This window comes from Podarcis raffonei, chromosome 5 (assembly GCF_027172205.1).
Source record: "Podarcis raffonei isolate rPodRaf1 chromosome 5, rPodRaf1.pri, whole genome shotgun sequence".
NCBI lineage: Eukaryota > Metazoa > Chordata > Lepidosauria > Squamata > Lacertidae > Podarcis > Podarcis raffonei.
The window spans coordinates 35,003,625-35,030,659 of NC_070606.1; the positions used below are offsets into that span (position 1 = coordinate 35,003,625).

Below are 27,035 nucleotides of genomic sequence, written 5' to 3' on the forward strand. Positions count from 1 at the left end.
GTTATTTCATTGCAATGAAGTCACAGGGCCATGGCATGCAATGGGATGTTCTATGGTATATTTGAAGGGTTGCATGCATAGCCTGCTTGATACTGAAGAATTGGAGTGGATATATATATATACGCACCAAAAGCCATGCTAGCAAAATCAGTAAGTAAAATCCTCCTTCAGATAAATAAATATAATATTGAATCAGGTATTATTCCTGGTTACCACTAGCAAAAAAGTCCATCCTATTTAATTGACTTTGCACTGTTGTATAAATAATATACCACAGCAGTTTTAGGAATGCTTTGGGGCATTTTGTGGTGCTTTCTGTTGATAATGCTTCTTCCGAAGCAAGAAACTCATTTACAAATATTTAGTGTTTATTTTTCTACTGCTTAGTTGAATAGTAATTACTTGCGACTTGTATAATAGAAACATTTAATTTGTATACTCTGACTTATGGCACATACTTATTAAGGTGAGATACAGCTTGGAGGATAACATCTTGTGACTTGGCTCTTATATTTCATATTCAATTGACAGTTCTTTCCACGTTTATGTGTCTGCAATAAATAAATCATAACAATTTTTTTCTCAGTGGAATCTTGGTGCAAAGTCAATCATCCAAAGAGAAGTGGAAAAACAAGTGCATCATCCACAGAGACGACCATCAATGGAAGCGCTAATAGAATTGCATGGCTTTTGATAGAATTCCAGCCTGATATTGACAGGTGATCCCGTACATGGGGGCATATATAGCTCCAGGCTTCTGTTATCATTATGTAAAGTTCTTGTTCTTTACACTCTTTGTGCTATTTCCTTGGAGACATGGTTTCAGATACAAAGTATTTTGTCAGAGTCTTATAATTATGAATTGAGCAGACTGAATCTCCCAGCTGTTGCAACTAACAGCAGCATTTAATTTGACAGTGAAGTCAGGGGTATTTTCTGCTTCTTGAATCTCAGCCAGCATTCATTATTAATTAGTATGAAATTTGAGAAGCATGTTGTTAATACACTCCTGCAACCGGTACAGTTTTAAGGGTACAGTCCGGGTGTGACACTGACTTGTTTAAGTAGTTTAAGTACTTCATCACTCTGTGTCCCTGAAAGGTCACTTGCACAGGGTGCCCTGGCCCAATGTTCTGCAGATCCTTCTGTTATCCTGTTCCACTGCAGCCCTGTGCACCACATTCAACATTGTTTAAACCCTCTGATTTTTATTTTTATTTTGGTGGAAGGGATGTAGGGGGTTAAGTGGATGGAGTTCAGCAATTGCCAAGAACTGATAAAACAATATATATCCAAAAAACCTTTAATATATTTATGTTCCTTAGTAATACCAATGGATGATGCAAACTTTCTTGTTTCAAGACTATTATTAGTGATTGCACAAAGTACATAGGCCACTCAGATAGACATGGGGACGCTACAACATATAATCACTCCCTATGCTTATCTGTTTCCATATACTACACCTGTTGTAGAATACATCAATGTGTGTTGAGACGTGTACCCTTCATGGAAAAATGAATGCCTCTGCTTTGGATTGCACACTCTGTAGTCCAGTATAAAGGCTGCAACCATCAAGTGGCAATTCAGAAGCTCACATTAGCTGGGCAGGGTTCCATTCACGCTATTCTGGTTCCAAGCATGAGTGTTCAAACACACAGAGACATTATTCTGCAGCATCAGGTGGCGGGTTGCATGTGTGAATGAGCTATAACAGGACATGAGAAACTAACATCACTTCAAAACCACCCCATTAAAAAAATAAAATAAAAAATATGGAAGAGATTAAAAGAATGAGTTCTACACTGCAAGCTATTTCAGGAAATTTTTAAAACAATGTGAAGACTATAACATTGGCTGCTTTTGTTGAGCTATTTCTTTTCTTCCTTTTCAATCTGATATGGAGTACTGTGATATCTCACTCTCTTTTTGCTGGGTAGAGGTGCACATTTTTCCTTTTTCTCTTTTACAAAAATGGATAAGAGAACATTTACTATATCATATGAACATCTCTGAATTTTTAAGAAAGTTCAAGTGAGTGGCAATATTGCTGCATGTCCTGCGCATGGATGTCCTTGAGCTTATCCTTATTTCAACCTAAATCAGATTTGTTAACGTTTTCAGTAGTTACTAGGGGGGTGAATTGGCTCTGTGTGAGAGTTGGATAAAGAGGCAAACTGAGGTGATCTGGGGATCTGCCCCTCTCTAAATGCTGAAGCATGATGTCAGTTACACACACCTAAGACAGGGACCTCCAGAAAGCCTTGCGTTACTTTGCTTCTATGCTGTTCTGTGCCATATAGCTCAACCTTACATTTCCCTATATATATGTTTTCCTATGTTTCTCTAGGTCCAAAGTGAGGCTGTTCAAAATGTCACCTGCAGAGCATTGAAGAAATATGTATGATTCTTTGTTAAGGTGTAGCAATGGATTACTTTTTAAAAGAAGTTAAAAGCTTCAATTGGATTTTTAAAAACCCCGTGTTTTTCTGCTTTAACCAAAGCAACAACAATCAGAGCACTTCAGAACTCTATAGACAGCCATTCTAGACAGCTTCACATTGTACACTTGGTTGGATACCTTTAATGGTGTATCAGGAAGCCTGTAAATGTGTAAATGCCTAGGTCTGTAAGGGCTAGCAGAGGAAACAAACAGCTACCAAAAGGAAACTCCACATCTTACTTAATATTTGCTTTGTTTACAGATAGGCAGACAGGAAGTCTTGCAGTAGGTACTGAATTCTCAAAGAGCATTTTGCATAGCCTTCAACCTTTCTGTTTTTGGACTCTTTGGCTCTCCCAACAAAACAGACAAAGACACATTGTAGAGCACTGATCTGATATGTTGCCTTGCCAGTCAATTGCCATTCATTAAATAGCCAGAACTGTTAAAGGATCTACAGATCCCCTGATCTCTAGATCCAATTGTGTGCCACAGGCAAAACCACAATGATAAACCTAGTCAGAGTAATAAGATGGTCAAACTTTCAACAGTATTATCGGCCACAGGCTGTCTTCTCTTATGTTAGCATTTAATTAAATATGTCTGTAATATGGATGAAACTGAAATTGGAAACCCGGAAAGGTGTAGTTTCTTATTACCTGTTCCTTTTCATCCTGCACTTCGCTTTCCTGATGTTGCCTGGCAGGGTATCACATTTACAGTCACTTTCCCCTTCTGAATGGGATTTATTCTCCGTATATTTGTATGAAGCATCTCATAAATACACAGAACTGTTAAATCTACCTCTTTTTATTATTAAGAGAATGTTGTTTAGGGGGCAGAACACAATGACCAGTTGGGTATGTAAGAAGTAAGACAATCTTTTAGGCATCCTGGCCCCAAGCTGTATAAGGTTTTGGAAACCAGGACCAGCATCTTGACCTTAGCTTAGTAGCTAATTGGAGGCCAGTGCAAGTCTTACATTTTCTGCACAAACAAAAGTTGGATTATGCTAGTGGGAACAGAGGAATAATGAAAAACTTCATAAAGTGAGGTTAAAACAGAGCAAATGGATCTGCACAAGTATATGTTACTGGTAGCTTCAATATCAGCTTCCTCGGGCAAGCACACTGAAGTATCACTGAAGAAAGGCAAAATTTAACACAGTTATTTCTGTCCATCTTGTCTCCCTGTCCTCCATTATCACTTATCCGATTTCATTGGTTTTATAATCTAATCCTGCTTCCTGTGCAAAAGAGAGAAAAGGAGAGTGGAAATCGTAAAGAGACTCCCAACACCTCTGTTGCACGAAATATACGGTAATTTCCCCCCTTATATTGCCCTGTTTGCAACTTGAGAATTCATAAAAGCAGAGTGACTCAACTGAAGAAGAAAGCATTGCAGGAAAAGCTAAGGACAGTGCATAGTAAAGATACATTAATGCAATAAAATACATTAAGGGCCACCATCTTTGTCATTCTTTGTCCTCATCACAGCCATTTTATGCATTTCTGGCTCCCTAGCAGTTTGTCATTTTCATAAGTTATCCATTTAAGTATCATTAAGTGATTATTAGAGATTTCACAGAATTTTGCAATTACTTGGCTTAGAACCCAGAAGCCAATAACTCATAATGGTAAGCTTTAAAAAGGAGGCAAACATTAAAGGCACCAAAATTCTTCTCCAGATTAAATTTGACTCTGAGTTGAAGAATTCTTCCTTTTCTCCCATGCACACACTTAGGTCACTGATAAATTGGTAGAAGTGTCTCCTTCCCATCTTTCTCAGGTTTTCTGGCACTTGGCCCATTATTGCAGCTATATTCTAGTAACGAGAGGATATATTCTAGTAACATGCTGTCACCACAAAAAGCAGCAACTGATATGTAAGGGTGCTTGAGAGCTCATGAAGGTTGGAAATTCACAGGGAGCTGCAGGTGCAAGATGACATCTCCATTGTGAATGAGTGACATGCTTCAAAACATCAACTTCAGACAGCAGAAACAAATAAATATCTGAAATTAATAAATATTTTGTAACATTAATTGCTCAACACGAAAGGCATCGTTAAAAAAAAAAAGTCCACAAACTGCAAGCCAGAAAAAAATTCATTTTAACTATATGACATTTGGAATAGAAGAACCAGCTGCACCTTCTTTTGGAAGGGAATTCCATTTAAGGAATTTGGTTTGGATCGTAACTGGACTCAGTAATTATCAAGCTGTGTCCTGACTATTTAAGGAAGATATTGGATTTACAGAATCTCGTTCAAATCTCTCTCTCTCTCTCTCTCTCTCTCTCTCTCTCTCTCTCTCTCTGACTCATCACTACTTAGTATACCTTATCATACTTGTATGATAATTTGAAATTCATCAATAGAGTTTTGTTCTTGCACAGTTCCTGAGATCCTGTTAACTGGGGTCCACTTTGCCCAAAACATACTTGGCTTGTTGCTTTGAGAAAATTTGCTTTAAGACATCACTTCTTTCTGTAGAAATGAAAGTTGAAAATACCATCTGACCATGTGTGTATTTCATTCTAGACACTAATAACTTTTTGACAGAAACAAAACAAAATTTAAAAAATTCCTTCCAGTAGCACCTTAGAGACCAACTAAGTTAGTTATTGGTATGAGCTTTTGTGTACATGCACACTTCTTCAGATACACTGAAACAGAAGTCACCAGACCCTTATATATAGTGAGAGAGGCTGGGGAGGGGTATTACTCAGAAGGGTGGTGGGAATGGGTGATTGGCTGATAGGTGTGGTAAACCTGTTGACGACTGTTAACGACTGCAATTGGTCTTATGGGAAAAAGCAAGGGGTGCGATGGCTAAAAATAGCTTTATCATGTATAATGAGATAAGAATCCAATGTCTCTATTCAGACCAGGTCTCTCCATGGTTTTAAGTTTGGTAATAAGTTGCAATTCAGCAACTTCTCTTTCCAGTCTATTTCTGAAGTTCTTTTGTAATAAGACAGCTACTTTGAAATATTGTATAGAATGTCCTGGGAGACTGAAGTGTTCTCCTACTGGTTTCTCTGTCTTGTGATTCCTGATAAGTCTGCTTGTTGTTTTATTGTGGGTGAGGAGTTGTTTAAGATTGGGTGGCTGTCTGTAGGCAATGAAAGGTCTTCCTCCCAGAGCTTGAGAAAGAGAACTGTCATTGTCTAGGAGAGGTTGTAGATCTCTGATGATGCGTTGAACTGTTTTAACTTGGGAGCTGTATGTGATTACTAGTGGTGTTCTGTTACTTTCTTTTTTGGGTGTGTCTTGCAGCAATTTTTTTGACAGAAGTTGAAGAGACAATGTGTGTGGAATCCTTATGGAATAACTCATTCTCTGAATTTCTAAAGATAGCTGTGGCAAGTCCGACTTGTCAAGACTGGCATATTCAGACACTCATGGAGGCATTCCTAAAGGCTCGTGAAGAACCCAGTTCACTTAAGCCTGCTGCCTGCCTGTGAGAGTAACAACAGCTACCTGCACGTCTCAGGGACAGATAGATCATCACATTAAAGGCATGCTAAGGGAGACCAGCAAAGTTTTGTACCATCCCCTTCGTGGATGATGGTACTATTGCAGGATGTGAGCAGGCATGGGATAAAATGAGGTGTTCTATTGGTGTTTTCTTAGTTTAGGCAGGGGTTCCATGTTTGTTTGTTTTAGAGGAGGAGGAAGATGGAGCCCTATTTCTATCAGAGTGAAGAGAACTCTATTTGGCTCTCATTTTGCATATGTGAGGGACATATGTGAGCCCAGAAGATGGAATAGCAATGCCTAGTTTAACTAGAAATGAGAGGAGGCAGTCTCATTTGGTTCCATCCACTTGTACCCTTGTTTCTGATAATTCTTTATAGGTTTTCATATCAAAAGCTCAGCCGGTTAGAGCATGGCACTGATCTCCGTATAGGACAGCTGCATATTCCTGCATCATAGGGGGTTGGACCAGACGATCCTCAGGGTCCCTTCTATAGGACCAGTGGTGGACTTTGAGCTCTCAAATTTCAGAGATGCTAAAATTGGCACACACACCCCCCATTTCTCTCATTACATTGTCCACAACATTTTCATGGTGCAGCTGCACCAGTCAGCAACCTTAAAACCTTCTATGACAGGACATCCATTTATACTTTATATATAGGGAGCACTACATCTGCATAGGTATTTCAAAATAAAGTTTGTAGCACCTACTTTTGTTCTCCAAATTATAACCACAGGGTATTATGCTTTAAATGGATAAGTTATCTCCTAATTACACATTATTACCAACATCTTATCCTAAATCACGATAATCTACATCATTAACATTGTTAAATAATAACCCCATTAATGGTCTTAGGAGACTAATTGCATCCAGTTGTTGGTGATGATGCCTTTATGCTTAAGTATGAATACTTTTAGATATAAGATACTCATTAGCATTGATTAAACAATGCTGATGCAAATAACTGCCAGAACTATATAAGCCCCAAAGCAGCATTTGTTGTTTTCAAACAGTGTTCAGCAAGACCTAACTAAAATGTTAATGAAAGTAGATTACATCTTAAGGGGAAGGGGGAAAACTTGTGTGAATGAGTTGTTTTTTCCTTATCTTTTCCCAGCATATGGTTTACCTTCTGTACTGGAGAGGCGGCTAATTTATAAATGGGAGTCAAATGGGTCTGGTGGGCTACCATTGGACTTGGAAGGTAGTAGTTCTGGGACCCAAATTAATAGGGATGATACAGGAGTTGTACTGGACCATAAATACATTAATAAATATACATTTTAATTGTCACATCAATTAACATTGTAATTACAAGCTAAATGTCCATATAATTTAGTTTCCCAGCTGGGCATCACACCCTTTTGGTGACATGCTAGCACTGCAAGAGGAACCATTATATTTAGCTGTGATCGTCAACATCTTTGCACATGTTGAGAATGCCATATAATTTTGTAAAGATTTGGAGTGGGGACATTTCTCTACAAAATGTGAGGGAAAGCTTCTAAAAGAGACCTTTCCAAATGTTAGCAGAAGAGAAAAGTGTCTTTTGTTTAGTCTCCAAAAGGCAACCATCTGACTCAGCCTGGGACTTGAGACCCAGAAAAATATAGGAAAAGAGATGATAGTGTAGGAGTGGTTTGTGACTGCTATCCTGCCTTTGGAGTGATGGCCAGCAAACTCAGGTTGATGAGCTGCTTGTGTGAAAAGGCCAAAGAAAACTACATCAGGAACACTCATTCTGCATTTTCTGATGGCATATATGAGTCATCATTTGATGCTGTAGTCACTCTATGAGCATACATGTGAAAACCCTTAGTGTGGAATAGTCTAGTATTAAAAGAGTGCAGTTTTTAACTTCAATGTAATGTTTTAGTGAAAGATGCTCTGAAATGCTGTGTGTATGAGAGAGGGGGAAGGAAGGAAGGAAGGAAGGAAGGAAGGAAGGAAGGAAGGAAGGAAGGAATCATTACTAGTATAAAAACATAGTCAGAGGCAGTGATGCTTCTGAATACCAGTAGCTAATAACCACAGGTCCTTCTTATGGATTTCCCACAAAAATATGATTGGCCACAGTGAGAACAGGGTGCTGGACCACGTGGGCCATTGGCTTAATCCAGCAGAGTCTTTTTATGTTCTCAGATTTTTTATATCTGCATTTTCCCAATAACTATTTTTTAATAAACCATGTAGCATAGTTTTCTTTCAATCCATGTTTTTTACAAGGAGGGCTTTTTTCAGCCGTAACTCTCCCTAACTCAGTTCTGGCACCTTTTAGTGGGCGCCATTACCATTATAAGAGAACAAGGGAGGCATTCATGGTGAGTTCCGGCACCTCTTTTTTCTATAAAAATAGCACTGTTCATGAGATTTCTGCATTGCAAGAGGTTGAACTATGTGGCTCTCAGGTTCCTTGCAACTCTACAGTTCTATGATTCCATGATAACGTACTGTTCCTTCATTTGTCCCCATGTGTCAGTGATTGCATGCTTACAGGAGAAGCACATGTTTTCTTCTTGAATCAAGAGGACAGCTAGAATGAGAGAGTGGGAAATCCCACTGGACTTTAGATGTGTCTTTCTTTAATTTCCATTTACTGTAGTTCTCTGTAGTGATATTATTTGTTGTTATCTGTATCTGTATCTTCTTCAGTTGTTCCCAAATTTATTTCCCCTTCAATCTGCAGTTGTACTCAAGCCAATGTACTTATCAACTATCTTTTAAAGTCCCTTAAATGATCTTCATGAGATTTTTAGTTTGTATAGCTTGCAATTTGTTGCCCAAAGGTCTTCTGTTGTTGGAATAATGAACTTCATGTAGGGCAAGCTCAGTACTTTTCCAGACAACACTTCGTGTTATTGTTCCATTACTTTATGCCATCAACCAGTTTCTCTACGAATAATACAGTGTTTTATCATTCCAGGAACGGTGCCTTCAGAGGAATAAGCAGCTTTTGGGCCTCTTCAACAGAAATGGACCTAAGGCTTATTCACAACCTCACCAAGTTATCTTCTTATATTGACAACTGCAGCAACATTGAAAAATGGGCGTGAACTAAGGGTAATTTTAATTGTCATTTTTAATGCCTTAGTTGTAAGGCTGCATGCTATTTCCAAAGTGAACTAATGCAATGACACATGTCACAAATGCAAAAAAATATATATTATATGGCCTTGGTGGCTAAGAGTACCTCTTTCCCACTATGGTTGGTTCAAATCACCAACTGGGATGTCCAAATCACTAAGGTGATCTGGAAACTTCAGTTGGCAATCACCTGATTACTGAGTGGGAATCCATTTCGATTATACACAACTTTTTCATTTCATTTCACTTTTTATTTGTATACCGTCTTTCTTACTATACACAAGGCAGTTTACAGCAACAAAATATACCACAAAGAACACACACCATATAATAATCTTATCCAATACAAAACGTAACTTTAAAATGGAATGACATAACAAATAAAGTAATATTCAATAATCTATTAGAATATAAGAGTTCAATACAATTAACGCTCAAATAATAAATAAACAAATTCACTCTTCACAATTACAATAAATAATTGCTAAACTATGATCCATAAAGGTAACTGCAAGTCACAACGCAAATCACAATGAATAAAATACTACAATACATACAAAAACATGTAAAAGGATCAAATTGAGAAACAAAGACAAACAATTTATATAATTAAAAAAAATGGAAATCCCTGAATTCCACTTCTCCCTTCTAAATGAACAACAATGACAAAAAGCACTTCCCACCACCCTGGTGAAGTTTATTCTATTTTCTCATGTCCAGAAATAATTTCATGGAGAATAAGACTATCAGTATCTAGTGTTCAGTCTCCACTGCCGGAAGTACTGTGCCTCTGAAGACCATTTGCTGGGAATCACAAGTGGGGATTGTACTGTTGCCCTCATGTTCTGGTTGCAGACATAGGGCTGGCTTCTGTGAGAACAGGATGCTGGACTAGATGAGCATATGGTTTGATCCAGCAGAGCCCTTTTTATGATTTTACAATAGTATACAAATATGTTATATTAAATGTTATTGTTTGTGCAGTAGAGATGCATGATTCTACATATTCTTTCTTAGAAAGTTGTGAACATAAGATTCTGTTATCTTTCATTCCCCTGTGTGTCCCACCCATTTTTTTCTAGTCTAAACTTTGCAAGAATGTTTTCACTTGTCCTCATATATTACTTTAATGATACTTCCCTCTTGATTGCAGGATTTGTCAATGACAAAACATTGACTGACAAATAGTTTTGTATATTTATGCAGACATAGTAAGGCAGTATCTAATAAGAGCAAACATCTATACATGTAGTGCTTATCAAAGATGTGATTTAGGATATTGATTGGATGGAAATTTCATTTCCCTCTAATGATTATGATTTATTAGTTAAAGGCATCAGGTTTTTTCCTAGCCCTAAAACATTTGCTATTTAAAGAGAAATTGCTCTTTAAGGTTTTGTAAAGCTCTCAAATGGGTTGTGTCCACTGAGTCCAATGGAACAATGAATTTTTTATAGTTACTACTTACTGCCTTAGTGGCTGGCAGGTAATTACATATCATCAAGGAGGAGGTTGCTCAAGGTTCATGTATCCTATAATTCTTCACTATCTTTCCCATGCAGACATTTGCCCTAGAGGATATCAAAAATTTTATGGTGTTTCCTCTGTAAAGATTCAACCACTGCAAGTGAGTTATGTGCTCATTTCTGCAAAGCAGAATGAACAACACTAATGTGATTTTAGACGGCAGATTCATTTTCAGAATGATGATGATGTGTCCTTATCTTTTAGAAGTTCCTTCTGTGCAAATCTGAGGCAGATGAGAAATCATTCAAATTGCATTTCAGAATTTAACTTTGAAACAAATGTCATCTGTAGTATATCTGCTTTTTAAAGAAGACTGCAATGGGCATCTCTTACTACAGCTTAGATGCTCCACAATTTCATGGCATGTGGTGCTGAGTATAGCTTGGAGTGTAGAAGTGGCCTCCTTGTAGACCCCACCTTGCTTCAAGGCATGCAAAACTTTAACTTGACTGAATCAACCTACATCACAGTTGATGTTCAGGTTGTCTTTGCAACATCCTCAGGGGAAGATATAACTGAGGTTAAAAAAGGTAAAGGTACCCCTGACCGTTAGGTCCGGTCGCGGATGACTCTGGGGTTGTGCGCTCATCTTGTTCTATAGGCCGAGAGAGCCGGCGTCTGTCCATAGACAGCTTCTGGGTCATGTGGCCAGCATGACCAAGCCGCTTCTGGTGAACCAGAGCAGTGCACAGAAACACAGTTTACATTCCCGCCGGAGCGGTACCTATTTATCTACTTGCACTTTGACATGCTTTCGAGCTGCTAGGTGGGCAGGAGCAGGGACCGAGCAACGGGAGCTCACCCCGTCGCGGGGATTTGAACCATGAACCTTCTGATCAGCAAGCCCTAGGCTCTGTGGTTTAGACCACAATGCCACCTGCATCCCTCTATAACTGAGGTTAGTGAAGCCATATTTATGAAGCAAGGGCAAGGTCTTAGATACAGCAAAACTTTTCATCTAGCAGGTCTGGAAAAGGGTAAAAGGACAATAATTGAAAAGCGGGTTTGTTTTTCTCATCGACGGGGGTCCTTCCTTACCCAAATTTTTAGAAAGCTATGAAAATAAGTAACAATAGCATCCAAGAAGGGTTCTTATTAAGAATGGTAGTCACTGTTAGCTCAGTTTGAGTTGAACTGTCCTCATTCCTGTCACTGGGAAAGCCACAATAACTCTCTTAGATGCAGTGTCATGCAGTTGGCAGGAGATGACCTGATCATGTGCTTCCTGTAGGCATCTTGTTGGTTCTTCTGTGAGCAGAACACTGGATTAGATTTTCATGTTCTAATCTCCTTGCGGGGGGGGGGGGCAGGATTTACCTAGTTCTTGTAGATAGATGATAGATAGATTAGATAGATAGATAGATAGATGATAGCATCATGTACTTTGCGTGGCGATACCCGCCCCCTCCCACAGATGGAGTAAATAAAGACACCGGACACAAGAATTTAGGTTAATGGGCGAAAATGGCCACAACTTTATTGATTACAGGTAAGAGCGGTATTGGCTTTAGGCATTGGCCCTAACAGACTATCCGGACTAACCGGGAAGGGTTAAACACCAACAGGGGGAGCCCCCCGTGATGCACATCCGTAGGCGCTCCCCAAGGGGTTACCGCTCAGGAGCGCGCTTTAGGCCCTAGCCTCCGTAGGTTTCGGACGAGGCGACGCCCCTCGGAGTCCTTTAACAGACCACCCTTCAAGATTTGGGGGAGGTGATGGCATTCCTCCCCCCCCGACTTCATTTGCATGACAATGCCCCCTGCCAATGCCTAACCGCCAAAACCAAGGAGTTGTGATGTTTTGCTACGAGGTAGGCAAAAAAACCAAGTGGCTTCAAAATACAGCCAATTAGCCAAATGGAAAAACTCCTACCAGGCCCCTTGCGGCGACCAGCCGAAGCCCATAGCAAAGTCAGAAAGCAAACCTAGAGGGTGGGTGGGTGGGAAACCGCAGCAGCTGTAAGAGAGAAAAGGGGCGAGCCAGGGCTGCCCCGACCCTAAATGCTCCCTGGTGGGCCCGCCCCCAGCGCCAGCCGATTGGCTGACGCTGTGGGCGATGAATATTAATGCTAAGGGAATCCCTGCGACCCGCGGGGCTGGCCCCAGCCCCGCGAGAAGTAGATGGGGGCGTGCGACCGCAACCCCACCCCCTCTTTAGGTCGGGAGTGGCTTTGCTGGTACAGTATAGTCATTTTAACAATTATTAATTAATTAAAATTATATCATGCTCTTCCCCCACAGAGGAGTCTAGGGCAGCAAACAATAAGTGATGAAACAAGAAACATATATTTTCTTTTTTTAAAAATTCCAATACAGATGCAGATTTGGAAACATCTCAGATTAAAAAGCTTGTTGAGAGAGGAAGATCTTCAGTAGGTGCTGAAGTGACAACAGGGACAGTCTTAGTGAGTTCAAACAATTAGGAATACTGTTTGGGTAAGCACAACTGAGACAGTGATTGTCCTACTGTGTGAGAGAGTATTCATATCATTATTTTATGATGATATTTTATTATCATTGTGTGAGTAAAGTTTGGCCAATTTAGGCATTCTGAAATATGAAATGCTTTGAAGATTCCATTACATATAAATTCATTATATGAATAGTTTTAAAAATTGACCTACTTTTCTCTTTGTTTTCAATCTGAATGGAGGGAAATGCAATTGAAGTGAAAGCTTACTGGAGATTGCTGGTTTTGATTTTATATCTTAAATGGTGATATAATTTTGATAAATTATGTATCCTCTCTTCGGCAGTAATCTAGGACAGGAAGTGGCAAACTATGCCAGGTATTAAAGCCCATGAGGAATGTGCACAAACTGGGTACAAAGCTTTCTGTAGCATGAACCATTAAAAATAATGAAGTGAGGCATTTTGGGACTATAAACAAGCTCACATAGGATTTCAAAGGTCATTCAGAGGGTCATCTGATTTGTCTGAACAAGACTACCCCAAAAATACAAAGTATTGATAACAGTATCTAGGCTTCTCCACCCTCACCCCTGCTATCCACATGTTGTTCTTTGACAGAATTGTTGATTAGGAAATGCATACAATACATTTGAATTGAATTACCCATAACTTGATTGATTGGTCTTATGGAAAGTAATGGGCACAATGGAGAAGTGTGACCTCCCAGCTTGCTCCTTCCTTTTGCTTTGGTTAGAAGGTGTGAAACTGGGCTTATCCTGTTGTGCCTCTGGCCCTTTCAAACTCCATCTCGGGCAAATCAGATTGTTCCAATCCTTATATTTCTTTCCATATAACATGACAATTTCATCTACTGAGGCATTTTATCAACATGTGATGACTGTGCTAGTCTTTGTGTATATAAACTGATGCATTAAAAAATAAACTGTGAAGACTTTTGGAAAGCTTTATTTCGTTTCATTTTAGGTGCCATCTCAAGGTACCATTTCAAACACTTTGTTGTTTAGAAGAGTGACAAAAACAGCATAAAAAGTAGTAAAATTAATTAACATTACTCCCAATATTCTTGTGTGAATTTTGACTCCCTATTACCATAAACCCCCTTCATGGATCACTGCCTTGCCGTGGCGAAGGGGCTTGAATAACTCAGAGAAGATATGAGCTATGCCGTGCATGGCCACCCAAGATGGACAGGTCATAATGGAGAGTTTTGACCAAACGTGATTCACCTGGAGCAGGAACTGGCAAGCCACTCCAGTATCCCTGCCAAAAAAACTCCATGGACAAAAACAACAGGCATATAAAAGTTATGACGCTGGAAGATGAGCCCCTCAGGTCAGATGGTGTCCAACATGCTACTGAGAAAGAGCGGAGGACAAGTACAAGCAGATTCAGAGCTGATGAAGCGGCTGGGCCAAAGCCGAAAGGTGGCTCAGTTGCGGATATGCCTGGAAGCGAAAGGAAAGTCCAATGCTATAAAGAAAAAATATTGCATAGGAACCTGGAATGTAAGAACCATGAACCTTGGTAAGTTGGATGTGGTCAAAAATGAGATGGCAAGAATAAATATTGACATCCTGGGCATCAGTGAACTAAAATGGACGGGAATGGACGAATTCAGTTCGGATGACCATCATATCTATTACTGTGGGCAAGAATTCCGTAAAAGAAATGGAGTGGCCCTCATAGTCAAGAAAAGAGTGGTGAAAGCTGTACTGGGATGCAATCTCAAAAATGATAGAATGATCTCGATACGAATTCAAGGCAGACCTTTTAATATCACAGTAAACCAAGTTTATGCACCAACTACTGGTGCTGAAGAAACTGAAACTGACCAATTCTATGAAGACTTACAACACCTTATAGAAATGACACCAAAGAAGGATGTTCTTCTCATTATAGGGGATTGGAATGCTAAAGTAGGGAATCAAGAGATAAATGAGATAAAACAAGCTGATCATCACAAACTCTTTCCCAACAACACAAGAGACGATTCTACACATGGACATCACCAGATGGGCAGCATCGAAATCAGATTGATGATATTCTCTGCAGCCAAAGATGGAGAAGCTCTATACAGTCAGCAAAAACAAGACCTGGAGCTGACTGGACTTCCAGAAAGACATCTACTTCTGCTTCATTGACTATGCAAAAGCCTTTGACTGTGTCGACCACAGCAAACTATGGCAAGTTCTTAAAGAAATGGGAGTGCATGATCACCTCATCTGTCTCCTGAGAAATCTCTATGTGGGACAAGAAGCTACAGTTAGAACTGGATATGGAACAACTGATTGGTTCAAAATTGGGAAAGGAGTACGACAAGGCTGTATATTGTCTCCCTGCTTATTTAACTTATATGCAGAATTCATAATGCGAAAGGCTGGGCTGGATGAATCCGAAGCCGGAATTAAGATTCCCAGAAGAAATATCAACAACCTCAGGTATGCAGATGACACAACCTTGATGGCAGAAAGTGAGGAGGAATTAAAGAACCTTTTAATGAGGGTGGAAGAGGAGAGCGCAAAATATGGTCTGAAGCTCAATATCAAAAAAACTAAGATCATGGCCACTGGGCCCATCACCTCCTGGCAAATAGAAGGGGAAGAAATGGAGGCAGTGAGAGATTTTACTTTCTTGGGCTCCATGATCACTGCAGATGGTGACAGCAGTCACGAAATTAAAAGACGCCTCCATAAACTCAGATGAAACATAGGTGCCATAGCAGTTCATGTTCCAAAACTACATTCCATTTTACAAAGTTCCCATTGACTTCACTGACTGTGTCATACAGAAAAGATAGATGCTTTTTCCTAAATATATTGCGGGTGTACAATGAGGTCATCAGATTTGACCTCACAATGCCTTTTAAGTTGTAAACGTTAGCAGAAAATACATAATTCAGGCATCTACAACTGTCTGGCGGTGTTCTACTACATTATTTATATAAAGATCTAATGCCCATTAATCCTTATCGTGCACAATGACTGTACATCTATCTCCTTAGTGCAAAGTTGTGTTCAGCACTTCCACAGTGAAGTAATCGGTTTAGAATGTATATTTACAGGCTGAATATGCCAATTAAGAAGCAGGAAACTTAACATTTATATGCTTTTACATCTCATTCTTCTTGAAGGGCATTCTGATTTAAGCTAATGAAGATAAAGTACTTCCCTCTCTCATCTGATTCACAATCAGTTTTGTTTGTTAAAGCAGAAATTGGAAGTTAGAAAAAGTGTAAAGGATTAAAGTTTATTGCTTTAGCTTCAATGAGAATGTTATCAGAGCATAAAACAGGCAGATAATATTGTCTTCCCCCCAGTTTCAATAAAGCAAATTTAGTGTTTTAAGTTAAGAGTTTTTTAACTTTGAAGGTCCTTATTTCACAGAGTTGACCAAAATTAGAGTACCATGTTGAGCTATTACAGACAAAAAAAATAATTCCGGGGTTAGTAAAATAATCAGGTCAAATAAGTGTTTACAGTGCAGGTTTTGAGATTTCAAATTACACAGTAATATCCTATGACTGGGTAGGTAAAAACAGTTTTTAAAAGGAAAAAATGTGGGGTTTTGTGGGGGGGGGGTTACAGAAGCATGGTACTATGTCACATTTGTCTCTGTCTGCAGATTGCTTCAATCATAAGGGAGTGGAGAAAGCAATTGCAAACTTAATTAGGTTCAAGCTTTGCTGTATGAAAGTGTATTGAAATACTTAGACATGCTAGAATGAAGAAGCAATGGGCTTTATTCCATCTTAACAGATAATGACTGTGATTTCTAAGACTTTGACTCAGTGCAGACAGAAAACTGGATCCCTAAAACTGAAGTTTATAAAATGGGCCCCAGCTTCCAGAATATCCTTCCCTCCTCATCAGTCCTCCCCTCTCTGTACAAATTCCCCTTCCCCTTCCTTTGTTAGCCTTAACCATAGTGTCTCATTGTGCTTGAACCAGTCCTAATAATGATTAAGGCTAAACAGAATCAAGGATTGTAAGCTCACACCAAACCCTTGCCTTCTTTCGTGGCTAAATGGATGCAATTCTTGCTAAGCCTTATCCATCGTTAGCCTTGGTGCACATACAACACTGGGCAATGGCTAATGCACACAAGGCAATGATGGAATTTGCACAAGATTGAAGAAGAGACAGGAGAAGGATCTTTGCTTTATTGAGACAATTTAAAATGACTGGTTTGCAGGGAACCAGCATTATGTTTGCATGGGACACATACTTCCAGTCCCGGTAGTCTTCAGCATCATTGCTCCACTCCAGATACATAATCTGAGACCTGCTCTACGAGAGATATCTGAAAAGCTTTGAGCATTCATTAATTTCATTGTCATTTAAAGGTAAGAGTTAGTGATGGGCATGTTCTCAGAAGCTCCTCTTGGATTAATCTGGAAATTACCCAAGATCTTCATGTCAAAATAATTAAAAAATCAGGTTTGAGAAGCCAAGCAAGCAGCAGCAATTGGAGGAGTGCCTTGGCTTCCACTGTGTTTGACACTGTGTTCCTGTGCACCAGTTTCCCATGGCATGGGGAAAAGCCAATTGGCAACACTTGGAGGAGTACCAGAGCATGACAGGCCAGGCCAGAAGGCGACTATTCCCCTTTGGACAGGGGTGAAAATAATGGAACAGGCCTTGCCTGCCTTTTCATAAGTCGGTGTGAGTGGTTGGAGGTCTAACATTAAAATCACTTTGATTTATATCATTGACATGTCAAAATGATCATGTTTTGTTTGGCCTCGAACAACCATTCAGTGTTGTGTTAAATTCTTGGAAAGAACCATATCTCAGACTGTTTCTTACCATCCCATGAAAGATAGACCATTGGGGTCTTTCTGTGGGAGGCAATCTCTAAACAGGCAGCAGTGAACAGCATGGCAGTTAAGCCCTTATGTCTAAACGGAGAGTCTGGATTGTCATCTAGTGAAAGAAGGGCCAGAGCACGGTTTGGGTTCAGTGGTTAATCAATAACATTAGAAACTATTAAAAATGCTTTGCCCAAGCCCACTAAGCTCCCACAATAAATGAATGAGGTCCCCTCCTATTGCCACCAGCATTGGGATGTTGCAGAGGTGACACAAGAGAGCTTGCCTGGATTCCAGTGCCAGTGAAACACTACCTTCATAAGAGGTTTCACCCATACTTTAAACAGGCATGTTCATCTGTTGTTATGCCTAGGTCATTTACCCATGCCTGGTGCAAGCCATTTGCATTTCCTACCTTGTAGTCTAACATCAATTTACACTGATTCAGACCAGTGGCTCTTCAGGATTTCTGAAAGTAGACTTTCCTGGTGGGACATTCCTAGCCCTAACTGCAGGTGCTGGGGCTTGAACCTGGGACATTCTGCATGCAAAGGAGATGCTATGTCACTGAGCTACAGCTGAGGGTTGTTGGTTTTCCTTGCTGAGGACCAATAAGGGATAAGCCCATCTCCTACCTACACCTTGAATTCAGCCCTTGAATGGGGCTAAAGGTGCTTCCGTAGGGAGAGAAAAAAAATAGAAGGTTTCAATCTAAGGAAACTTTTCTTCTATGCAATGTAAGAGTGCTCTGTTCCTCCATTTCTTTGCATAGGAAAAATAGGCAATTGATCACCTACTTTGATTTTAATATGAGCTGGAAAATAATTCAGGTATTTCTAAGCCTCACCTCTCTTTGGAAGCAGGCTTTAACGAGTTCCCAAAGTTCTTTTCCAAATGTGGCTCAGGAGAACTTCTCTGGCAGACTCAGTAAGAATATTTGGGGCCTAAAGGATATTTTCTGCAGAGGTGGTTTTTTTTGTTTGTTTGTTTTTAGGCTGGCCTGACATTACAGCAAACCATTTACCTCAGAAGCATTTGCAGAGGGCAAGGTGCCATACTCAGTTTTAAAATTGCACTTTAGTTTGTTCCAGTCAAGCTAAATATACCTTCACCGTGACATTATGGGCAAGATGTGCATTTCAAGAAGGGAAACAAGTATATCGTAGATAATAAATATATATATATCCATGTAATGGCCATTTATTTTTTCCATTATTCTTTCCACACCTGTCCTACCTCTTATATCCAATGGCAGTCAGAATCTGAGAAATACTAAGATGAATATATTATAACGCAAGAAATATGCATTATTACCTGGGCGAATTTATGGCAGTGCCAGTTTGCCTGCACAGGAACCAAATGGAGGGGAGGAGAGGGGAGTGGTGAGATCGGTTCCCTCACTCAGTAGGTGGACTGAGAGGTAGGACTATCCCCATCCCATGTCCCTCTCTTATGCATGGTAACAGTAAGGCAGGTAGTGAGACTGGAAGCCAATGGTGAATGATTTTCGTTAGGAGTTGACAGCTTTCTCTCTTTTTTGGAGAAAAGAGGAGGCAATTTCTAAACTTTGAATTTTTCTTTATGCTTGAGAAAGATGGATAGAAAATCCAAAGAGCTCCCTCTGACTTTGTGAATTTTTTTTTCCTGGGAGGGAGAATCAAGCTGGGGGGAAGGAGAGGAAAAATGGAGAGGAGAGGCTAGGATAGGAGAAGACATGGGGAGAAGAAGGGAGTGCCAGCCTCCTGTTGCACCATCTGGGGGAGGGGCATAAAATTTTGGCCTCTCACGGGATGCCATATTACCAAATTCCACCCCTGCTTATTATAATCTTCCTGTGACTAAATGTAAATAATGTTGACCAGATCATAGCTCTCAGATTCTTAAAGATGAATTTGTTCTATGCAGAATTTGTTTTCTGAAATTTAAGAGATTAAGAAGGGAAAATGTATTGTTACAGCAAAATGTTCTCCATAGGGGTTGTTTAGCAGATTATTTCTGAGTAACAACACTATAGATTTCAGCTACAAGAGCCATCAAAACACAACTGTAAAAACCTGCCTGAAGGGCAGCTTTCTATAGTTACCACAGGGTAAAAAGAATTGCTTTACGTAGATCAATTTAGTGTCTTCTAAACACTGTATGTTGAATGTTGGGTCTCTTCTGATGATTCCAGTTACAGAGTCTAGAGTATAATTGTGCCTGAGGTCTAGTCATCGTTGAGATGGTAGTCCATTTTCTGGGCTCCTGAGAATGCTGGTGGATACTCATGTGATTGAATGCTAGTTTGTACAAAAATTACCTCTAGCACTCTCCCTCACATTTGGTTTTCTGTCTGCAGGGATTTAGATGAACCAATTGGCTGTCTCGATTTAAGGCAGCTTCATGTATTGGTTCTAATTAGTAGATCTGGCAAGAGTAAGAAGAAGAAGAAAAACATTGACTTGGGATAGATGGGATCGGTGTCATATGACAATTGTAAAAGAACTTCCTACAAATGTAATTTTCTTTGCGGTGCTAAATCATATGATCAGGCTTTACTAATGCAGATTACATCAACTGGCATAGCAGGATCTTTCCTTTTGTTTCTTTGTTTGAACATCTGGCAGACTCAGGTTCTTGCAACCAGCAATTTATGCATAGTTTGTTCAAAACAGGTTAAATACATAATACATTTACAGATATTTTCTTCTTCAGAGACTCTGGAATTTCATGAAATGTAGTAACATTATTTCACTGGCACATTGTGCTGTGGCATATTTGAGAAATGTCCTCATAATAATTCACCAGGAAGTGGTGAAAAATTACAGAGATCCTAAAGAAACAAGTAAAGAAAATAAGTCAGCAATTTGATGCATGCTTGGTTGAGAATACGTCCCAATGCACACAGTATGACTTATTTCTAAGGAAACATTCATTGGACTTGGCTGTACAAATGTTATGCCAGAGCAAGCCTTATTTAAATAATTAAAGCAAAACTGGACAGTTTGGAGTCAATGAAAATTGTATTCTTCAATAACTAGAAAACATAATATATTATAATTAAAATAGTCTTTCAAAGAAAGTTTGTGAAAATGCTAGCTGATGAATGCCTTTTGTTGTGCCTAATATTATCTACAACAAGTATGCAGGGAAATAGAAGGGTGTTACAATCAATGACAGACATAAGACCAATCAGCAAAACCTGTTCCATTTCAAACAGTGGAATAAAGAATTAGAGATGCGGAACAAATCTGACAGTACAGGATGATATATGAGATTGTGCTCCATAGAAAACTTAATTTGTTTTATCTCTTTTTATCTTTTCTAATTTTTTTTGCATAGTGTAAATATTGTAAAAAATAATGAAATTTTAGTTTTACTAATGTGTTTTTTCCTGACCACTTCACAGGTAAATTATCCAGAGTGACGAGCAGCACATGAAATACAGAGCTATAACAATATATTCCAAGATCAAATGATTTTTGGCTTAAGAAAAGGCCCTTAGAAACACATTCATACATCTAAAGAGCATGGAAATTGTACATTAAGGCCCCTCTCTTAACTTCTAGGCTATGTAATATGTATATATATTAAATAGCTTTATATATTATGATCGTTCGCAACTTAGATTCCATGTGTTAGGAAACATTTTGCTGTCCTCTTCCAATCCCTGTCTGTTCCTGTTAAATAGTGAGCTATAATGCAACAAAATCAAGCATGGCTCTGTCTCTCTTGTTGCTGCCTGCTTCTAGCCCAGCTCTCTCACTTGACTCTGGCTATTGCCCTTCTCACTACCAGCCATGTGATGAAGGGGGCCTACCCATTTCCCCTCTGGCACAGAGAAACTTCCTTTAATATACTAATGACTATACTTGTGCTGGTACTTAGGTGGCAAGTAGACCCTTCCCTGGCTAATTCAACAATGGGATCCTCCATTAGATTTTAACACTTGCTGTTTCCAGGGAATTAGAAGGAACTGGCCCCCGCTCCCAAACTCACAACAATATATTCTTTTTCTTCTAGATGGATGACTGTAAAAGTAGTGCCATCTCCTCCTTAACATAGCTGTCAACTGTCCCTTATTTGGCGGGAAAGTCCCTTATCCCAGCGCTGTGTCCTGCTGCTGTCCCTTATTGATGATGTCCCTTAAATTCCCCGGGTTTCAAAGGAAGCAGCTCCTCTCCCTCCCTCCCTGCCAGCCAGGGAGCTCCAACTGTGTTGCTTGGCTGTGTTGCTCACCCAATAAGGAATCTAAGAATGACTGGGGGTGGAGCTTGCATGCCTTGTGCCAATCAAATCAGCCCCGTTGCCTGGGGACTCGCCTTTGCTCAGCGCTTCCCAGCAGAGAGGTGATGGTGGTTTTCCTTGCTGCATCCCCTTTGCCAGGTTGCTGTGCTGTGGGAACCATTGCTTGAGGCTTCGTTTGGCTGCTGGCTGGGCTTTCTGCCTTTGGCTTGGAGGGGCTCAGAAGTTGAATATACCTGTGCTGGGAAAATCCCTTATTTTGGCTGCTGATCCCTTATTTTTGAGGCTGCTGGTCCCTTATTTTCAAATCTGTAAGTTGACAGCTATGCTCCTTAATAGCCTGCCTACTCTTTTAAAATTAACAGGTGAGGCTCTTCTCTGCATCCTGACAGTGGTGAAGGTGTGACTGGCTGGGATGCAGAATCAGGCCTTCTCTGTGACCATGGCTAAATTTAAAACTCTCTGCCTCATGCTTTCAACTGCCTAGTCAATACAAGTTCTGGCAAGTATATGGCATGCAGCCTTGGTGCATCTTTAGCAGACTGACCTCTTGTTTTAGGTTGTTTTTATATATTGCTCCTGCCTCTAGCAATTAATGGTTTGCTGTCTTGCTAATGTTTTGTGAATGGATTTTTGTAGTTGTCTTTTGCGTTGTTTGCTGCCCTGAGAATCGAGAGAAGGGCAGGATATAAATCTGCTGAAATATATTGATAAACAACCATTGCATTTCCGGGCTTGAGGGGTTAGTAGAAATGAGATTCAATCCCCTGAATCTAAGACTGTAAACACATTTACTGGTTTAAAGCACAGCAAGGTTATTCTTCTTCTCAATTCAGATCAAAGCTGATTTGGGATAAATGTATCAAAATGCAGTATTTTTTAAGATAGACAGGATAGGTCCTGGATAGATATGAGTTGTGGCTAATATGGGTAGATCATTTCCCAAGTCAGTGGTGGGAGTTCACTGGATGCAGAGTGAACAGGAATCTGCACACAGCCCAAGACACTGTCAATCAACTTAAATTTTGCTTTCTGTCCTGCTAATGAAGCGCCACTCTGTTTTGAATTATTTAGCTGAGAGAGTGATAGATTTGTCGGTTTTAGTATACCAGATATGCCAGTTTGGATCTTGAAGACATCTTCTCCAGGGGATTGAATCTCATTCCCTGAAGGGATCTGAAGGGATCTTGATGCCCTTCTCCAGATGTCTACATCAAATTAGGTATGATGAGTAGTTGTAAGAAAGAAGAACTTTTATGTTTGTGTAAAGTCTCCCTAGAGAAGCTATCCTGATACCCATGTTATGAACCATTAAGCAAAAGTTGGAGACCTTGGCATTTCTCAGAGTTTTCAATATTAAACCCTTTGAGTAGTTTTCATATTGTTTGGATATTCTTGTACTTTTAAAATCCATGACAGTTAGGTGCTGCTCTGAGCTCTGTTAAATTGGTTTTATTTTCTGCTACTAGTTTTCTGCTGTATTAGTTTTGAATGGTTTTATAGTCTTGTTTTAATTTTTATTGGATACTACCCAGAAAACCTATGTTGTCATAATATCATTGAAAGATAGAAAGACAGATAAATATGCTCAATAAAAGCGTATTTTAATTTACCATTTGCTATCTACAAATACACCTGAGCTATTCCCACCTTTGCTTCATAAAATTTATATATCAGTTGATTGTAGAAAAAAAACTTCAAAGCTGGGTAAACATTTTCAGTTGGGTTGGTATTTGGACTTTTATGAAACACATTCTGATAGGTTTCACAACTTTTTCCTTGAGTAGCTCCATTACATAAGTTGGTTTTTTGTGTTTTTTTTTGCTTGAATGGCCATAAAGTTGCATTACTGATCTAATTTCATTCTACCATGTAATTGTTTTACTGAGTGATGTTCTGGGGTTACTTTAGAGTTCAGTTACTAAATTAAATCCATTTAGTTATTAATTACCATTATAATAGAATACAATTAATATAAAAATAAATGTTTTAAACTGTTACTACAATGAAGAACTACAAAATTTAATGGAGTAATATTAAGTCACAGAATAATGAGAACCAGCACTAATGGGAATGATTACAAATGTGAAGAACTGTTATGTCTAAACTAATCATAGAAGCTAGAATATATGATATTCTTTTGCTGAGTTTCTTTTGCAGAGTCTTGAATACTAAAAATTCCCATAACTTACATAATTGATCATGATTCCCCCACCCCTATTTGCATTTTGTTTCCTTTGCAATGAAGTGAATGTGTTAGAATAACATAATGACAATGTAATTTATGTAATTAATTATGTAAGTTACGTAAATTATGTAATTTAGCTACAGAAAGATAAATAGTGTAGTTGTGAAATTGACACATTGCTGCATGTAACAAACACAAGGTGAAATGCAAACAGTGCTTGCTTACATCCCTAAAAGTAACATATATAATTCTAAAAGTATCAGCTCTGTCCTTGCAAGATCATTTATCCCTGCAACAAAAGTATAAAATAACATTTTCTCTCTTTTAGGAGGTGGGATACTTTAAGTGAAATACACAAAACTCAATTTAAATACACCCCCAAATCATGTGAACCAATTTTAGCTTAAATGTTTGTTTCTGCAGTATGGACACTTTCAGAATCTGCTACTGTTAATCAGAGTGTCACAACTGTGATTGGATGCATATTGAACCTAGAAAGTAGGAGAGTCTCTAAGGTAATAGATTTTTAAAGGTAAAGGTAAAGGGACCCCTGACCATTAGGTCCAGTCGTGACCGACTCTGGGGTTGCGGCGCTCATCTCACTTTATTGGCCGAGGGAGCCGGCGTACAGCTTCCGGGTCATGTGGCTAGCATGACTAAGCCGCTTCTGGCGAACCAGAGCAGCGCACGGAAACACTGTTTACCTTCCCGCTGGAGTGATACCTATTTATCTACTTGCACTTTGACGTGCTTTCGAACCACCGACCTTCTGATCGGCAAGTCCTAGGCTCTGTGGTTTAACCCAGAGCGCCACCCACATCCAATAGATCTTTAGACACATGCAAAACTAGGGAACCCGTCAAAATTCACCCATACAGCCAAGACTGAATATTGCACAGGCACAGGCAGAATGAATTATGCCTGGGGTTGAGCAGCAGTTAGGTGTAAATAATGGCTTTTCAGACTGGAGAGCTGAAAAACCAGCTGTGGGTCTAGAGATTAGCTGATTCAGCCCTTTGCAATAGCTGGGAAACTGCAGTATAGTTTTTATTTATCATGTTCCTTAGTGGATAATAAATTGGCATGGGGGTGGGAATTGTTTTGGTGCTTATTGTGATCAAATAATTATCTTAATACTTTTGGACCTTTGGTCAAGAAGCTTATCTTCCTCACCCATCATTCCATTGCAGTTTTTACGCTCAGCTATTGTGTTATGTAAAAATATATCCATGTAATACTGCTACTATGGAAACTTTATTATTATTATTATTTATTCATAAGGTTTATAGATGGACAAACGTTAGATAATATCATTGCAATATACAACAATAAAAATGAAATTATAAAGACAGATGAAAACAGTTTCCAAAAGAATATGATTCTGCCCATGAGTCAACTCATCCTTTTGGGAAAGCCCGTAGGTTTGTTTGTTTGTTTGTTTGTTTGTTTGTTTGTATCTAATGAAATGTGTTTTATGTTGGAGCCTGGAACTTCAGTGGGTAGTGTGATCCCCAAGGCAAGTGCCATGAAATGCTCAAAGAACACATGTCAGGAAGCTAGACAAGAAGTTCATTATATAACCAACACAAGAAACTCCTGGCTCCACCCAAATACAGTGAGGTCCATTGCCACCTAGTGACTAAACTAGATGACACTGCCTCTTCAGTAGAGTTCCAATCAGCCACATTGATTGATTAAAAACCTTTGATTAACTAAAAAGTTGGCTTTTTGTTGAACATTCACCACATGTATATGATAACTCACCAAGCGTTATTGGGTGGCAGCTCAAGTAAAATGAAATAGTAAAAGTGCTTTGCTTTAGGATTTTGGAACTTATGCCACAGTTTTATGGTTACAGGAATATATTTCAGTGGAGAGGGACAAAGAACGCTTGGTTTCTTCTTAATCCTTCCTTTGAGCATGTAATTATCTGCTGCTGTTTACAGCATAGGGAAAGAAATGGTTAATTTCATGTCATATAGCAAAATACAGTGTCAGTTCATTCAAAATAGTTGTTTCTGTTTTTAAAGCAGAAAATTAGTCTGTCAATTTAACAAGCTGCAATCAGTTTTAATCTAGCAAAATCAAAGGCACAATCAAGAAAATTTACGCACTAATCTAGGGCAAAACACTTTTGGCTAGGAAGTCGTTGTTTACTTCAGTTGAAAATAATGTATAAATAAATATTTTGATGACTTAGACAAAATTATTCATCTTATTTTCAAAACTATCAAAAATCTAGAACATTTGTTGATGTTGAAATAGCTATATTTGCTGGGCTGAATATATCCTGACATCTATATCTACAAACACTTAAGTAAAGGTTTAGAAGAAGGTTAAACTCAGATATGGTGTGTATAATTTCAGATTAGTCTATAAAATCCAAATGTAGAAATATATCCAATAAGCAGTAAATTTTAATGTGCTTCGACAGTTCCTATTTTGTAATTTAATATTGATTGGTCATTAAATGAATGCTTAGGAAAAAAATTAATAGGCATGTAAGATATTAATGTACTTGTCAGCTACCATGGTTAATTCAATATTTCTTCAGTGATATATACATCATCTAGAGTCATAATGAGACATCAGTTTTGTTAGAGGTTTTTGGTCAGTTGCTACTGAACAGTTTTACAGTATATCAGCTGAGACATTTGCTGTGTTAAATGTTTTATACATTGCTATCTAACAGAGCCATCCAAGCTCCTTTTGACATACCTGGTGAGGTGGATTGGGTGAAGGAATCCCCCTGTCCAGATCTGATGTACCTCCAGCTGCAGAGTGAGAGACCCATGTAACAACTGTAGTGTAGAGCTTTCTTTTCCACCTGCTGAAAATGTAGG

General features: G+C 39.1%; 1 protein-coding gene across 9 annotated transcripts in view; it reads left to right on the forward strand.

Moving 5' to 3' along the window:
* The window catches only part of PCDH15 (protocadherin related 15), a 628,220-nt gene that overhangs the window by 175,118 nt on the left and 426,067 nt on the right, over positions 1 to 27,035 (forward strand). For 7 of the 9 annotated variants that reach the window (XM_053388594.1, XM_053388604.1, XM_053388605.1 and 4 more), the window contains one exon: positions 8,854 to 8,990. The exons of the other annotated variants lie outside the window; for them this stretch is intronic. The gene's annotated coding sequence lies outside the window, so the exon portion shown is untranslated. The remainder of the gene's footprint in view (positions 1 to 8,853; positions 8,991 to 27,035) is intronic. 9 annotated transcript variants of the gene reach the window in all.